The following is an 18521-nucleotide window of genomic DNA, read 5'->3' as shown; positions in this document are numbered from 1 at the left end:
TATTTCAGGGAGGGAAAGAAAAGGGTTTGTGATTTTAACACTGCCCTACAAACCAACACTTTTCTCTTGGGAGTATGTTTTCATCCCTCAGCGCTCAACAGATACAGGCAGGTGGCACCTAATGGTGTTATTTAAGGACTGAAAGTGGGACCACAGTTGTGGGGTGTACAGAGAATTCTCCTCCCTCTCTGATCTGCAAATCTCCTTCTTATCTTAAAAGAAAATAATCATCAAATCTTCACTGGGGGCTTGAAAATTCCTTCCCCAATTCCCCTCACCCTCTTCAGAAAAGATGGACTTGGCGATTTAATTTTCTGTTGTAGTCTGACTGCTTTCCTGTTGAGTTTGTTTGAAACCTGCCAGGCTCTCCTCTTGTGCTTTGCCTTATCTGCCAGGCACTGAGCTAGGTACTACCTAGTGATATTTCATATGATCCTCACAACGAGGATTCCTTCTTCCCATTTTCAGGTAAGAGAATCAAGATTCAGGGAAGTTAAGTAACTTACCAAAGGTCATAGCTAGAGGGTATAATGCCAGGATTTGAACCTAAATCCCTTAGACCCTGAAGCCTATGCTCTGTAGGATACAAAAGAAACGTTCCCGATGAAAGAAGGAAAGAAAGGAAAGAGAGGAAGAAAGAAAGAAAGGAATGAAGAAAATAAAGGAAGAAAAGAAAGGAAGGAAGGAAGGAAGGAAGGAAGGAAGGAAGGAAGGAAGGAAGGAAGGAAGGAAGAAAGAAAGAAAGAAAGAAAGAAAGAAAGAAAGAAAGAAAGAAAGAAAGAAAGAAAGAAAGAAAGAAAGAAAGAAAATCAGTCTGTCTGCCCTGCAGCCCACTACCCCCCCCCCCACCAGAGCATCAGCTTTCTACCTTTACTAGAGCTTTCGCATCAGCACACAGGCACTTTCTAGGACCTCCTAGATTTCAAAAAAATCTTCCTTGTCATAAGTACAAATAACAACCACAGTGTGTTACAACCAAACACATACTAGAATGACTAAAATGGAAAAGGCAGATACCAGCAAGTGTTGGCAAGCATACAGAGCAACTGGAACTCTAACACTGCTGGCAGATGAGTGAACTGGTACAACCACTTTGGAAACACACACGAGTGACTTTGTAATTCCACTTCCAGGCATATACCCAACAGAATTACATTCACCAAAGAAGTGTACAAGAATATTTGTGGCAGTACTATTTTAACAGCCCTAAGCTGGAAAGGATCCAAATGTCTGTCAATAACAGAATGGAAAAATAAAGTATATTCATCCAGTAATGAGAATGAACAAACTACTGCTATATGCAACATAAGATGAATTTTATAATGTTGAGTGAAAGAAGATAGGCACAAATGAATACTAAATGATTCCATTTATGTAAAATTCAAACACAGGCAAACTAATACATGGTGCTGGAAATCAGGACAGGGGTTATCTCTGGATAGGGGATGGAAGAGGGCACGAGGGGGCTTCTGATAACGTTTTTTCTTAATGTGAATGCTCGTTATACAGATTTTTACTTCATGAAAATTCATCAAACTGTACACTTACAATTTTTACACTTCCCTAGTTATATTTCAATTAGAAGTTTATATAAAAGAGTTTTTAAAGCATCTAATACTTTAATTTGTTAAAAAAAAACCAATAACCAAAAAAAAAAAACCCATTTTGACTCCATACCCCCAACTCCTCAGTAAAGGTCCTTTTCTCAGCTCTTCTCTACATCCAAATTTCTCCAAATATTTGACTCCATTTCCTCAATCTCTAACTCACCCTTCAACCTTCTCCAGTCTAGCCCAGCCCAGCCACTCCACCCAACCTCTATTCTCCTGAGGAGACCCTGGTCAGGTAGCTTTAAATCCCACTCTTAAAAGCTGAAGAGTCATGAGTTCTGAGCTCCATCTCCCCAGCCCCCAACAGTGGTCTGGGTCACCATCTCTCCTCACTCACTCACATCTCCCTCCTCAGTCCCTTTGAATTTGCTGTTTGTTCCTTCTGCCTGGACCCTTCCCCCGAACATCACACGCTTGGCTCCTTCTTGTCATTCACCCCTCAGTTTAACTGTCACTTTCCAATCTCATGCCTAATACTTAGTACGAGCTGGTATTACCTGCATCCTTGTTAACTGACCGCCTTAACTAGAATAAAAATCCAGAAGGGCTCTAGGACCAGAAGGGCAGAAGGACTCTGCTCTACTGCATTTCCAGCTTCTAGAATGGCTTCCCGGATAAGAGAACAGCTTCCTAACCAGTTTCCCAGCTTAAGTTCTTGCCTCTCTCCAGTTCTTTCCCCACAAGGCACCATCCACTTCCCTCCTCCTCCAACACGCACTCTTAGGCTCTCTCATTGGACTCCCATTACACTGTAGAATCAAAAGTCCCACCCTGTACATGGTTAAAAGACCCTGCATGTGCTGCCAGCCCCTGCCCACTTCCCCAGTTCATGTCCTCCTACTTTCCCCGACCACTGGCTAAGCTTCACACCATGTGACCTCTCAGTTCCTCAAGGACACCAGGCCCCCTCCTGCCTCAGGGTCCCTTGCACTGGCTCTTCTGCCTCGAGCCTGCACGTTCCCACCCTCGGGTCTCAACTCAAGTGTCACCTGTTGAGAGGAGTCCCCCCACCCAGTCACACACACCCTCTTGCCCTTTAGGTTTGGAGAATTACCCTAATGGGTAATCACATCTGTCTGTTTACAGTGTAAACGCCAAGGGCAGGCACCTCCTGCAACACCTAGCACAGTGCCACTTCATAGTAGGCAGCCAAATAATTTGTGGAATGAACAACTGAGGTCAGAGAAACATTGAGTATTTTGTCAATACAGCCCATGAGGCAAATACTAGTTATCTCTCCGTAGGGCCCAAGGCATTTAACCAATATTTATATTGAAATACAGTGGCTAGGAAAAAGTCCTTTATCAAAATCAAAGGAAGCTAGATAAAAAACAATAAGTTTATACTGCATAGTACAGAGAACTATATTCAACATCTTGGAGCAACCTAGAATGAGAAAGAATCTGAAAAAGAATGTATGTCTGTATATGGATGACTGAAACATTATGCTGTACACCAGAAATTCACACAACATTGTAAGCTGACTATACTTCAATTAAAAAAAAAAAGGGTAGCTAACCTTGGATAGGTTACTTAAGATTGTTGAGTCTGCTTCCTCACCTGTGAGAGAGTAATACCTCCCCTGCTGGAAAGTAACTGTAGGGATGAGAAATAACACACATAAAGTGCCTGCCCTGTAAGAAGTGCTCCGTGAATAGAGCGTCAAAATAAACCATCACTAAACTCTTCAGTTACAATTCTAAAATGGCCACGGCCTAGCTGTTCAATCGTGACTATTAATTAACAGTGACTATTATCAAGAGCCTCGCTCTCTCTGGTCAAAGTCTGTCCTTTCCACCACTCGAGGGACTGGGCTGGGAGGGGGCTCTGACACCACTGAGCCCATCGCCCACACAACAAAGACACAGTCATGACCCTTAGGGCTCACCTGAGATGTAAGATCATCTCTCAGCTTGGAAGGCTGCTTATTTTCAAAGATAAGTTAGTCTGAAAAGAAACACGTACTCCCTTGAAACTGTTTTAATTTAAAACAGAAACTGAGAGTCGCAATTGGAATTTTCCAGCAAACCTGCCTGAGGGGTTTACCACAGAAGGGGAAGATTTAAAATGCTGGTGACAACACAATGAGCATAAAATAGGGCCACTGGTGCATTTGTAAGTAAGCAACTTGCAGAGCAAATCATATCACAGACAGGCCTCCCTTGCTGGGTGTAGGGCAATGAAAAGCATGATCTCTGTGGTGCTGAGATCATTTCTGAGATACTTATTTTAGAATGGACACGTCAGAACACCTAAGTCACAGAGGAGACAAGTGTACTATGGAACTTTAGAGCCCCGAGCCCTGAATCCGAACAAGAACCCTGCTGAGGTGGTGTATGAGCTGGACAGAAACAAGGAAGATTTCACAATCTGGCAGAGAGCGTTCCCAAAGGCTTTAAAACCTAATAGACATTTTCCATCCTCGAAGGCAGTCCTTCAGATGTGGGTGATGGATAATGCGTATTTCCCAGATAAGAATTTTATTTCAGGGCTAAATTTCTAGAAAACAGAACAGTAAACATTTTTTTTCTTCAATAAAGGTCCCAAATATGCTTTACTTTGGTTTTAGACTCAGTCAGTCCCTGACCTTAAATCCTAGCCAGAACAGTGAATAACTGAAGGAGCTGGAGAAAGTAGCTTTTTATGGCTTCAGCGTAGCAGGAATAAATTCACCTGCACCTCACAGGCTGGACACAGAGTAGGTGCTCAGTATAAAGAGGAAAGCCTGGGCTTTTTGATTTTATGTACAGAGCAAAAGGCCGCACTGGACACTCAGTAAACAGCAGACACTAGAATAAGGCACAGGACTACCGAGAACGAAGCGCTCGCCTCTCTCCAGACCAGCTTCCAGAGCCTCCTTTCACACCGACACGAGTGTGGAGACTTCAAAGGCACCAGGCCTGGCTCCTGCTTCCTTCAGGTCCCAAGTTACACTTCAATACAGATGCTCAAAGCTTCGGGTGAGAGGGAGACTCTCCTGTGCTCTTACTTCAGACTCAGGCCAGGGGAAAACGGGGAGTTATTCCGACTCAGGGATCCTAAAGGTCCCTCTCAAAAGGCTCTTAGAAAATTTTATTTTTTAGGGAAAATGGTACAAAACACCTAACATGTGCCCAGTGAGTTGTTACATTTTCACCTCTTATCTCATTTAATACAATGCTACAAAAATCAGAATTCCAATGCTCATTTTGTAAACAAAGAGGCTGGGCCCTGAGGGCTGGATAACTGGACCAGAGTCATACACAGCTAGAAGGTGATGGGGCAGGACGTTAAGTCCAAGTTCTTTGAGTAAACTGTGGTCCTGCAGAAACTGTGGTCCAGCCTCAGTATCAGTACTTCAAGGGCCTGTGCGCCGGGAGAGCAGGGTGAACGGCCAGCTGGGAGAAGCCATGGGAAGGGCCTCACATGGCCAGCAGGGGGACATGCCTCATACCAGTTCCCGCCCCCTTCTCGGGGCGCCCAAAGGGGCACCTCCCGCCAAGCCAACTTTGAGGACTAGAGGACCCTGTAAGAGGCACAGTAGACAGAAAAAACATCCCTGGGAATCCAGAACTTTTGTTTATACATCCAGGGAGTCATCTTCAGGGTACTAGTGCTACAGACACACCCCCACTTCCTGAAGACAAAGCCCTTGGGCGATAGCGAGGCTGCAGCTCGGTTGCCCACTCGTGCTGTTTCAGTGGAGGAGGGGATTCTGACTTAACTGTCTCAAGTACAACTAAGTGCTTTCACGGGCAACCATAGTAATAATGAAAGGCAACCAGCAGAGCTCAGGGCCCCACCCCCTGGCTCTCAGCTCCAGCAACCCAGCGCCTCTTTCAGCCCCTCTAATGCCAAGCTTACTCTGGCTTCAGGAACCTCCCTCGAGCTCTTCTCTCAGCCTCCATTGCTGTCCGCACCCCACCTCCCTCATGTGGCATTTACCTTTCTCAGGCAAACCTTCTGTGGGCTGTACTCTCACAGCATCCTGCACACTTCCTGACAGCTGTCATTCATTCACCTGCCCAGCCCTCTTCCAGACACAGACGATTCCTAGGACCCTGGGAGGCCAGGGGAGTACACTCTGAGGGGACTAGCGTTCTGGCAGCACCGCGTTTAAGCAACCGGCTGATCATCATACAATTCTTCCTAAAGTGCTCTTCTCCCGTGGTTATGGTTAGGGTGTGGAAAGTGAAACAGGAAACAAGAGCAGAGTCACTTTACAGCTTTCTTCCCACCCTAGTGCAAGGCAAACATTAACGCCAGATATTTGCTGAACTATTACTAACACTAATAGCATTAGAGCTTTAAGGGGGGGGCAGACATTCAGGCTTAAAAACTCCACAATCGTGATTCCAGAGTTTTAAACCCATATAACCACAGCTATAGCTTTAAGGAAAGATCTCATAGTAACATGCCTGCCTCACACAAGCTGAAGATCATTTAAGTGTCTGCTAAGATTACTTGAAAAACAAGAAAACAACAGGAACAGACTGACCTTCTAAAAGTGACAGGAAACTGCTACAATTGTCAGTTATTACAGCATAAAAGACCAGAAAGGGAAAGCCCTGGAGATGTACAGGATGGTCACTTCCAACCCTTCTCTGCATCATGAGACACGGGAGGCGTCAGTGTCCTCCCAGAGGCTGAGATGAAACTGCAAGGAATACAAACAAAGGTGGAAACAAGAGAAGTGAGATGACAGAGGAAAGAAATGCTAGGAATCAAAGAGAGAGACCTTGACCAGATATACCTAGGTCCAAGGAGAGCTTTGCCTGCTGCTACTGACGCGCCCAGCCCCCGCCAGGTGGAAGAGAAACCTGACAAAGGGGTGTAAGAACCGGTACAGAGGGCATCTTGGGGAATAAAGTATTCCAATGACAATATGAAGAAGGGAAAAAGGAGAGAGATTTCACTTTCCACCAGTAACAAATGAGCTCTTTTTCTGAAGTGCTAACTGTTGTAAACAACTAAAAAACACACGTAACAATCACAAGTTATAAATGTTCTTGTAAATTCCCTGGTTCCAACTCATCTATGACAAATATCTGCAGAGAGACCTCAGCATCTGCTCTGAAGTTCAAGGAAAAGTAATTCTAACCAATGGAGTTGTGCCAAAATATCACCCTCGGGGTCTGACCAATTAAATGGCTGCTTCTTCGCACGGTGTTTAGGAGAGATGACAGATTGAACACTGCAGTAGAGAAACCTACACACTTAATTTCAGCCCAGGCATTCTGCCCCAAAGGGCAAGTCAATCAGGAAAGAATGCCATGTAGAAGGAAGCCTTCTAACAATGCTGAAAACAGAACAATCAGACCTGCCGTTTAATTACCCTGGGATCCTTCTTCCATCAGAACTGATGACAAAGCCCATCAAGAGTAAAGGGACCCTCACCCCCCTTGGTACTCCTGTAGGAAACAGGACTTACCAGATTAGCTTTTCTGAACCTTCTAACTGAAAAAGCTGCTTTGACAAGATATTATCACAATGACTGACTAGTGGGTAACCAAGATAAAAAATGTTCATGAGGCTGGGGGCTAGGCCAGAGGCTTTCTGGCACTCCTGTGCTCTGGGAAAAGGCGGGCTTCAGGAAGGGATTGTGTCTAGGATCAGAATTAGGTACTTTACCTTTGCAAAGCAGACTGCACAGAAGTGTAGCCAAACGTACTGGGTGCTACTGGGTGCGGGAGGAACAAAGACTCTAGATTCTGGTGTTCTTTAATCCCTTTCAACTTTCATTTTCTCAAAGACAAAAGAACCTGGTGAAAGGGTAATTGAAAGGATTAAAATAATGCACGTCAAGCATTTACCCTACAGCCTAGCACGTACTAGGTGCCCAATAAAATGTGGCTAGAAATAAGTTAAAATCTTTTTTAAGGGTCTTTAAAGAGACAATTTATCTGTGCTATCCCCTATTCAAAAAGAAAAAAATGCTGATACCTTTTATCAGGCTCAATCTCATTTTCCAAAGATCCTACAAGAACTAAATAATTCCAGGCCCATCCCACCTGCTCTTTTAAAATCCCTGAAGAACTTGTCTCTCTGAGGTGGTCAGGACCGGTTTATTGGCAGTGCAGCCCTAGGCTATTACATTTCTTTCCAGTTCTACCCCATTGCTAATAAGTTTGTCACTTTTTCCACAACAAAGGCAGCTTCTACCTTAGCTAAGGAGAGAGGTCCCCTCTCATCCACCAAACTCAAAGAACTGAACATACACACCTCTGGTCCCCACCTGGTCTGCACTGCACTGAGGTTAGATGGGGTCTGGGGAAAAATCCAGGATGAATTCGGATTAACCCCTTCCTCCCACAGAACTTTGGCTTGGTTTGATGTTTGATCTCAATCTGAAAATTACGCTGACTTTCTGAAATGTGTTCTGCTCCCGTCAGGATGTGACATGCCCACTATCTACCCCAAGCAGAAATGGAGACTTCTAGCTCACCCAGTACCACAAAGACGACCTTTGTATTCTCACAGTATTCATTCTCTCCTTGCGAAGAGCACCTGTGCTTACCCCCTGTCTTCCCATTTTATTCTTTGCCCATATATCCCACAACAAAGTGCAAACTGCCTCATATTCACCACTCCCTGATAGATTTAAGGAAAAAGACACCTGTGCTGATTATCAGGAAGTAATGCTGCTTTCATCGATGCTGGGATCTGCTGCTACTTCATCCATTTACGCCTGGAATTACAAAGTGGAAGGACAGATCTCTTTGCAATGCAGCAGGGATATGAGCACACAAACCTTGACCTGCCCCTTACTCATTAGTTTATGGTTTGAGACCATCAGAATGGACTTGTTCTGAAATAACTCAAGCAGTTACAGTAATCTACAAAGATCCCAAGATCACTCCCCCTCCAGGTAGTTACTTTACAGCCAACTCAGCTGCCTAATGAACATAATAAAGCAGATTCCACAGTGGGAAGCAATGAGGAATGGGAGGGGAGGTACAGAAAACAGGGGCTCTTAAGGACTGTTTTACCAACTGAGTGACCCCCAAGCAAATTTACTTAATCGCTTCTCCAGGAACGTGCCTACCCGTAAAACAGGTCAGCAGTTAGCATTAGATCTAGCCTCTGAACTCAAGGAAACTCTCAAAGATTAAAACGACCCTGGAGTAATTTGTAAACTACCGGGCTCAGGAAACACTCAAAAGGTGTGCCAGAAATCCTAGAAATTCAAAAGGAACCTGTAATTTAAAAGGCTGGTGAATTACAGGCTAAAATTTCCTGTTGTTATTAAAAAATAAATAACCAAGCACAGCTTGAATCCTGCCATCTACCAAAAGTCACAGATAAGTAGTTAATTCAGGGGATTCATTTTACAAAACATATGGATGCAATGTAGTATAAGCTAGAGAAAAACCACCATGCTCCAGGAAGAAAGAATGACCCGACCCCTAGAAGATGGGCACCTGTCTAAAGGCAAGGGCAGTAAAGGACTTGCTGCCTTATTAGTTCTGTTCAAACCAGAAAGAGAGACTTCTTCAGCCAAGCTCAAGTATTAGAAGTCTTGACTTATTAACCACATCAAGTTTCAAAACCCAGGCACGCAAGTTACAGTAAAGACAAGCCCATCCTGTTTGCACTTGACTTCCTGTTCTGGGCTGTCTGATCTCTTTACAGGGCTGCTCCCAGGCCACAAATAGGTAATCTTTCCTATCTGCCAACCACTGGTTCACTGGACAGTACTTCAGTGACGACAAAATCCGTAATTCTACGAGTAAGGTAAAAGATACACCTGAAACTGCACCAAAAAACAATCATGAGTGTCTAAGACACTTTCTGGGTTTCCCATGCTTCATACTGACATCTGACCTAGAGTAAACAATAAAAATGTAACACAAATAGTGCTGAGATAAGAAAATTAAGCCTAAAACAAAACTTGGAATATGAGGGCTGGGAAAAAGAGCAAGAAAAATTGGATATGTTTTTATTATTAACGTTGGCTTCTTTTCAAATGTAGAAGGAACAGCTTTCTGTCAGCCTGTCCCCACTGAGCAGATTCCCAGAAGGGAACCACAACGAGTGATCACTACATTAAAAGGTCCCTTCTGGTGAAAACTGTCCCCAGTCCAACCTGCTACCCGCCTCAGTCTACTTTTCAGCACTGCAAAAGCCTTCAGTTTTAGAGACCTGAAGCCTCCATTTTAAGCCAAACTTCCATTGCTTCCAAAGAGCTAGTGGGTCCCCCAAGCCACATTCAGTGTTGGGAGTAAACGCTGGGCAAGGAATGTCCCAGTTTTCATGGACAAGTCATTTAGCTTCTGTGGGCCAGCCTCCTCATCTGGGAAACAGGAGGGTTGGACTACATTGATCTCTAATGTTTATTCCAGCTGCAGAAAAAATTTCAGGGATTCTACACTAACAGTTAGCAGAAGCTTCTGTGGCTTCCTGCATTATTTCTTTGGTCAAATAAGATGCCTCTATTATCCCACTTCCCGCAATGTGAATACACCCCTTGATCTGCTTCCCAACTACCTGAGGGTTTTTCCCCCATTCCCTTGAAACATGGATCAGAAAGTTTCCCACTTGAAAGCAATATTATTTAAAAAAACCCTTGAGGATTGCTCTTTATACATGGTCTTTTTATTAAGACTGTAATGTAATCACCACTTGGTTCCCATGCTGGTCATATGATTCCTGGAGAGAACAGAGTCACAAAGGATGGAGAAAGTTGACCAGCAACATGTGGCACTCCCACACAATGACAGCTAATGGGGAAAGAATGAGGCAAATCTGGGTAAGAAAAGGGAGTGGTGAAGGCAGGTTCATTGAGTCAGTGCAAGGGGAGAACATAGCAAGTTCAACAGAAAAGAAAATGGGAAAGGAAGGAGAAAAGTTAACAAGAAGGAAGAATACAAACCGATAAGCAGAAAATTAAATCTGAAATTCTGCTTATCCATTCATCCAACAGACATCGAATGTCTACTATGTGCAGGGAACTGAACTAGACACTAGAGGAGATACAAAGGTCAACCAGAAAGATCTCTTGCTCAATGAGGTTACGGTCTAGTAGGAGAGATAAAGCAGGTACACAAACAATTGAAATATACGGCACAAAGTGTACCTGCCATAAAGGAGACATAAAAGAGTTCTCTACTATGAGACCCAAAGGAGGTAATGATTACTCCCAGTGAGGGATCAGACAAGGCTTCATAGAAAGAATGACATTCCAAGCTGAAAACACAATGGAAACAAGGACACACAAGTAGGAAACCAAGGACATATAGCCAGAGCAAGTAACTAGATTTGATCTGAGATGTAAGCGGGCATGAAGGGAGAGATGGTAATAGTAACAGCTAGCGATCCACAGAGCCTTAGCTAATTTGGATAGCTGGAGTGGAGGCAGACTGAGTATTCCAAAATCAGGCTCAGAATTTAAACTTAAATCCAAGGAAGACAGAAGGGGAGGAGGAGGGAGGCTGACAAGTTAGCAGCTGGAGGAATCTCTTAACTTAACCCATAAAATGAAGATAGTAAAATCAACACAAAAGCAAAGAGTGCAGATGCACAAAATCCCTCCAAAGAGACACAATGTCTTCCAAACATAAAGCAAGAAAAGAGGAGGACAGAAAGGCCCTGGACAATGGTATTAATATACTTAAACAAAGAATGTGACCACAACAAAGGGTGATCAACAAAAAAACTGTAAAAAATCTAGGAAAGACAGAGGGGCCACATTGACTCCAGTCACCCAAGGCAGAGAAATATTGCAGCCAGGTGACACACCATCTTTGCAGTGGGACCGGGTTCTTTCATAAGGCTTAAATGGGAACAGCATATAGTAGCAGTTATGGGGATAGGTTCTTAAGAGTCAGAGGGACTTGGTTTCAATCTGAGTTCAGCCTCTTACCAGCTTGGACAGAGCCTCGTTGTCCTCATTTGTAAATTGAGGACAATTGTGCCTACTTTGCAGAAGGAGCTTTGGGAGAATTAAATGACCTACTGTATGCAAAACACTTAGTACAATAGCTGGTATACAGCAGGCAAGCAATAATCTCAGCCTGTGTTCTCCCCTACAAACTATCCTAGCACATTATTCTATACTCACTAAAGCAAGTTTGGTATCATTGTATTTCACTTTTCACATCTCCTGATACTGAAAAGCAATATCCTGGCAAAATAAAGAATCCTGTTAACAGGAAAGGAATCCACTCTAAAATAAAAATTGGCCTTCCATTCTGAGCACACTCAGGTCTGAACAATCCTGTCTCCAAAAAACTGATCATTTCCAGGTAGAAACAAAATTAACTTTTTCACCCGAGAATGAGACCTAAAACATACTGACTAAAACTCTCAAAGATCTTTCTGAGAAGCTCGATGGCCCCCAGCAGGCTGGTCCTACCTAATGCCACCCTCAATCTACAGGCCAGTCTGGACGATGCCCTCCCACACTGCTCCACTTCCCACTTCTCTCATACCCTTCAATCACGCACTGTGCTGAAACGTTTTATCTCCCTCTCCAACCTTCTAGAGGTCAAAGATCCCACCTTATCCATCTCTGCATTCTTTTCCCATATCCCAAAATGCCTTGCATCAAACAAAACCATGATAAATATTGATCATTAAAAATCGATTTCACTTCACAGTTTGTATTCCTAGAGTTTGTGTTTTCTATTAACTGTGAATTATTTAAAGGGACACTGAGTGAGATACATATAAAAACTGTAAAAGCAATTTTAATAAAAGTCGCTTTGATTGCAAGGTTAAAAAAAATCAATTTCAAACAGGACTTTTCTTAACAACACAATCCACTGTGATCTGCCATTCCTGCATCCCAAGGTCTTCTTTTGATTTACTGAATTCTTATTCTACCCTTTTCTTCCCCTCCCTTCTCCAACCTCTCCACACTTGAGCTACCAAGGATTACAGAAAAACCAGAAGACTATCTTTACTGGGTTCTCAACAAATTCATACAACTGGGACTAAGCCATCGGTGGGCTCAGAAATCTTTTATTCATCTCTAGTTGATGTTTCATAGCAACTTTCCAAAGAGCGGTGTTGTGCACGATTTAGGACATGGGGCCTGGAGTTAGACAGAACTTAGTCTTCCTGTGTGACCTCAGTCGAGGTGCTTAACTTCCCTAAACTTCATCTTCCAAATCTGTAAAATGCAGTACCTAAATGAGGTAATTAATGCAATCCAAACCCTTAACAACAGAGCATGTGCTCAAAAAGTGGGAATGCTTACTCTTTTCTTTGTCTAAGTGATGCTCCAACACCTATCCCCTCTTTCACTCCTTCTTTGTCAGATAACCAGATACCTCCTCTCCTTTACCAAAACAATTCAGCTGGGTTCTCTGTCCATCTGAGAGGCAATAGTGGTACAGTGGAGAACGCTGGAATCAGGGGTCCAGCTGGTGCCACATACCAGATATGTAAGCGTGCACTCACTGCTTCACTTGTGACTCAGATTCCTGAGGTGCAAAATAGGTATTTTAACCTGTTCCTTGTAGAATCACTGTGAGAATTAAAGGGAAAAATATGAAAAAAAGTAGTAAGCAGATAAAGAGAGGGAAGGATAAGTGAAGTGATAAGGCTTTCAAGTAGAACAGACCTGGTTTCAAATTCCAGTTCTACCCCTTAACTATTTGTGTGACCTCGGGTAAGTTAATTTCTCCAGACCTCAGTTTCTTGTCTGTAAAATGGGGAAATAATTTCACAGGGTTAAGAGGTTTAAAACAATGTGCAGACTACTTGGCATGTAAACTTCCCATCCTGCTCTCTCTGCTTTTTCTTTTCTCTCCATCTCAAACACTCCCCTTTATTCTTTAGACAAGTAGAATCCACCATTCTTGACCATCTTGACATCTCCAATATATCTATATTTAACAGCAAATCAGACAAGTACTGCTATACAAATATACTGTGTCTCATCTAAAACAGAACAGTAAAAAAAAATTACAAAGTATAAAGTAAAAATATGTAAAAACTTAGTTCTAGTAACTCTTTCCCATATCCCAAAAGAAGGTCCTATATGCCCCTAGAACTTGGAAATTCATTTTGGAGGTCACTATACTAGTAGGTAAACTGTTTACAAAGACAAAGATAATAGAACAGACTTGGTATAGCTGCCAGCACGGTGATTGGCAGGGAGTAGATACTCAGTAAGTTTTGGTCCCTTATGGTTTTTAGAAGAAAACCTGTCTCTACACACATACCTCTCTGTACGAGTTTGCACGAAGTGAGCGCTCAGCTCAGTATCCATGTCTCTTCAATTCCCAGCTTTCCCCACAGGAGCTGGTACCCTGCTTCACTTCCAAGTTACACACTTGTCCATGAACTCCACTCCACTCTACTGAAAACTCTCCCTCCAATTCACCAATGCTCTTCTGATGGCTAAACACATAGCTTTTTTCTACATCCTCAACCTTCATGACCTCCCATGTACTATGACCTGCCTTCCTCCTCTTTGGTTCCCACTGAAAGGGCAATAGCTTGACTCCCCTCCCACTCCAAAGCCCAGTTCTCCTCTTGGTCCTTCCCTGACTCCTCCTTTTGCCCCCCCTGAATATCCCCTAGGGCTCTGTACTAACCATTCTTCCTCTCCTTCTCCAGTGAATTCTATTGATTCTACTTTTAAAGTATATCCTGCAGATATCTGATTCTCACTATGTCCCCCGCCACACCCTGCTTGTTAGGCCATTATCCATTCATTATCTTTCTCAAGAACTAGAGCAAACGCCTCAATGGTCTCCTCTTTGCCACTCTCTATTCCTCACACAGTAATCAGGGTAAACTTTCATTTAAAGATATATATACTCTGCCTGCTACTCTCCTGCTTTAAAGCCTCCCGTGTTTTCCCACCAGGCTCTTTTGGAAAGCCTAGACTCCCTCAAAGGCCGCATGTGATGTGAGTGGGTCCCGCCCACCTCTCCCTGTTTCCTCAAGCCACTGCCCCCATTACCCCCACCCCACATCCATCTTGTGGACACAACGTGGTGGCCAGTCAGTGACACAGTGATGCGTGGGTTGGTAAAAGACTTTACCAGACATAAAGTAAGGGAATAGAAAGGAGTTTGTTAGGGTACGCTGTCATAGACAACGGCGGGCCGCACAGGCGAGGGGTGCCTACATGAGCACCAAGGGCCAGCTGTTGGGGTGTTTTATAAGGTCGGGGCACAAGGTGCCGGATCCTCTTGTACATAAGTCTCTGATTGGTTGTAGGTGAGGTAAGAGGTTTAGGGTCCGTGAAGGGCGGTGGGGTTTGACTCTGATAAGGAGGGCATCACCTGGGGCTATTAGTTTGTCAGGGGAAACACGCCAGTAAAGAATGTCAGACGCTTGAGAGCCCAAGAACGGAGGTCGTTGGACTTAGAAGGACACTAGTTGGCCCAACACACCTCACTCGAGACCCTTGGTGGTCTCCTTTTATTTTTACTTCCTCAAAAATAAGGAATCACTTATGGCTCCAAGGCATGCACACTTGTGGTTCCTTTCCTGCCAGGAACATTCTCCAGAGCTCTTTTCTCGAAGCTGGTTCCTCATCAGCTCACCTTTCCCACACAACACAGAGTACAGCTCAGAGTGAAGCTCAGTAAGTGCTTGCTGAATGAACAGATTCTTCACTCCTAGTCAGATAACCCAAGTCTAAATATCTGGACTCAATCTTACCCTTCAGTTTTAGTAGCCATTTCTAAATTCCTGCTGTAATAGAGAATAACCTTTGTTTTGTTGGAAGTTTACAGGGACACCATGACCTGGCCCACTTAGACAGCTGTAAGAACAAAGAATGCCTGCAGCAAGAAGTTTGCAACAATCAACCACACGCCCGCCCTTGTTTTTTGTGTAAAAGGAGCCTGTATTCTGACTGGAGCATGATGGTTCTCCAAGGCATCAGTCCACCATCCTCTCGGTCTGGCAGCTTTCTGAATAAAGTCACTATTCCTTGCCCCAACACCTCATCTCCCAATTTACTGACCTGTCATGTGGCAAGCAGAACGAGTTTGGACTCGGCAACACTGCTAGATATCCAGGCTTCAAATTTAGTGTACCAAGGACACTCCAAATCAAACCCAATTTTCTGAATTTATACGAGCAGTATAATCCACACTTTCTGCTTCAGAACTATAAATTTCCCATTCATTTGCTCCACCTGTCGAAAATTCTGGTCACCCATTAAAATCAAATTCAAATATCACTTCATTCATGCTTTCAATCAGATACTTATTCATTCAACAAATACCCACCGAGTACCTTAAGTGAGGCAGGCATTATGTTAAGATACTGGAAAGCAAAGCAGACCTATTTTTGTCTATTACATGTCAGTCAAATAATCACACAAATATTTAATTAGAGACTAAATAAAATTTGTTATGAAGGAAAAAATGTTAGAAACTCAGAAAACATAAACGAGGCATCAAGAAACGCTCCTTTGATGGTGCGCTGACGGAACAAGATGTAACTTATACTTGGCAGACTGGAAGGCAGAGCATGCCAGGCAGAGGGTTCAGCCAAGTCCTGGAAGTGGAAGGAGACCGGCAGGCCTATCTTAAGGCTCCTACCATTCTGCCTCATATGTTATATTCATCTGGGTCTGTCTTGTTCCCTCCCACAACCTCATCCTCAATTTACTGATAGTTACTAGTTACCTGAGAGAAAGGACATAGAGTGTCTCATCCGTATCAATATCCCCAGAGGATACCGATTCACATGTCTGGTACCTAGGGAGTCTACACTTTTAAAAAGCTCCCAGATGACGCAGATATTCAGCCAAGTCCATAAATCACATGCTCAGGTGACAAACTCAATAAATGTGTATTGATTATTATCTCATTTAAAATCTCTAAGGTCAGGGTGGTAAACTGTTTCCAAAATTGGCCACCAACAATTCCAACCATGCTGCCTGCCCTTCTGCAGTATGACTCTGACACTCTACCCTGTAAGAGGCAAAGTCCATGTCCCCTCTCTTTGGATGTGGGCCACACGTGTGACTAATTTTACCCAAAAGAATGGGGCAAAAGTGTATGTGTGACCCCCAGGTCTAGGCCTTAAGAGGCCCTGCAGCTGCACTCTGGTTCCCTTGGAAGCCAACCACTGCGTAAAAGCAGCCCAGTCTAGATTAATGAAAGATGAGAAGCCGAGAGATGCACCTCATGGAGAACCAGAATGTCCCAGCCAACAGTTAGCAACAAAACCCCAGACATGTGAGTGAAGCCATGTGGAATCCTCCAGTCCAATGGACATTACATGGAGCAAAGCAGTATGTCCCTCTCTCCTGAATTACCAATTCACCCAATCATGAGCAATAAAATGACTGTCACTTGAGGCCACTACAAGTTTCAGGGTGATTTGTTACACAGTAATAGATAATTGAAACAGGAATTCAACACCCAGTCATTCAATGTTTCCCAGCTTTGATGATCAAGAAACTCTTCTCTGTATTCATTAAAATTACTCCTCCTCCAATTTAAGCCCATTTCCTAAATCTTTGAAGTACAGGAAGACCAATTAATCAAAACCCCCTGGCAAAAATTATTCTTGTACTGGAAGATGATAATCAAGCCATCCCTCAACTTTTCCTTCTGTAGGCTAAAATCCTTCTTTAAAAAAAAAACTTACAAAGATAGGACTTATTTTGTTAACTTTTTCATCATTTTGATCCTTAAGTAGGGAGGGACTGAAAGTGGATGCCACATACCAGTACCTAACAGAAGCTATGTCCTAGCCCTCATGGTTTGTCTTTCTATAATCAGATTTCCACAGTCTCACATAAGGCACGTTAGCACCCAAATGTTGTGAATTACCCTACAAACTTAATCACTTACTAGAATTACTGTGAAACCTTTTCTGCTCTTAACACTGCATTTTGTGATGACTCCTTCCACTCATCAACATGGTTTGACACTACACTACTGCAATAGATTTTAACAAATTATAGCTATCTGAAGAACAACGGAAAAGCTTGAGAGGTTGGAGTAGGTGCACCATTCATTTCAAAGTCTCTAACCAGGGTCCAGGCCTTTGTACAGGCCAGGAGGGCTCTGGGTACCCTCTCCTCCTACCTCAAAGGTAAAGTGACCTTGCAAAAGACAAGATTTTTGACACTCGCCTCTTGAGCAAAGGTACCTTTTCTGTAGAACTCAACAGGGTATATTTATCTACAAAGAGACAACCCAGTTGCTTCACGCAGTGTAAAAACATGTTTTCTCTCCGGGTCTTACCTGAATGTATGCTTCAATGTCATAAGTAGCTTAATAATCACTGATAAAATAGGGCTAATTAAGTCTACCCAACACAGGGTATTTACTGTAGTATCAAATAAAATGATAGAAGGAAATAATTTTCTGAGATACTGTAAAAATGTTAGGTAATATTGTGAACTAGGTTTCAGCAAGTCCTATAAACCTTCAAATCAACTTTGGATGGTTAGCTGATGGCTTTAGGTGATGTGTACTGGAATAGGCACCATGGGCTCAGGTTCATCAAATAGGAACCAAAGACATGCCACCTAACTAGAGACCTCATGAATTGTCTAGTACTACCAAGAGTAATAAAGATGTTTAGACTAGTGGTTTGACCCTGGGGACCCACTTCAGGCACTGTCTGATGGTGCTCAGGGTCCAAGCTCAATCAAGGAACTCAACAGCCTAGTGGAAGAGACAGTCCTGCAAAAGCTCAAATAAGAACAACTCTACTAGAGGAAATCAGGGAAGGTTTAAGAGATGAACTAAGTCCCCTGGGGGATGAGTACTTTGCCAGTCAGAGAGGGGAGGGCGCTAGGAAAAGGTATAGTGTTCTAAAAGGATGTGGTATAGCCAGGAACTGGAAAAATGAGAAGTTCAGTGAGAGGTTGGAGAGGAAATGGCTGGGAAACAGAGAGGGAAATAAACGGGTAACAGTAACAGGTAGGATAGGGTCAAACTGTGAAGGACTTCACCTATCCAGCTGAGTAGGAAACAAGGGATGATAGCATTGTGAAAT

The 18521-nt window shown here is 43.3% G+C and overlaps 1 protein-coding gene across 8 annotated transcripts in view; it reads right to left on the bottom strand.

Moving 5' to 3' along the window:
- RFFL (ring finger and FYVE like domain containing E3 ubiquitin protein ligase) overlaps positions 1–18521 on the bottom strand; it is a 62355-nt gene that overhangs the window by 23437 nt on the left and 20397 nt on the right. The window contains exon 1 of one of the 8 annotated variants that reach the window (XM_072938935.1): positions 7221–7342. The exons of 6 other annotated variants lie outside the window; for them this stretch is intronic. The gene's annotated coding sequence lies outside the window, so the exon portion shown is untranslated. Of the gene's footprint in view, positions 1–3498; positions 3805–7220; positions 7343–18521 lie in introns of those variants that run through there. One more of the 8 variants, XM_072938932.1, reaches the window with a different exon arrangement.

Source organism: Vicugna pacos, chromosome 16, assembly GCF_048564905.1.
Source record: "Vicugna pacos chromosome 16, VicPac4, whole genome shotgun sequence".
In the NCBI taxonomy this organism is placed as follows: Eukaryota; Metazoa; Chordata; class Mammalia; order Artiodactyla; family Camelidae; genus Vicugna; species Vicugna pacos.
The sequence above is the reverse complement of the archived record's forward strand: the minus strand, read 5'-3'. Positions and strand labels throughout refer to the sequence as shown.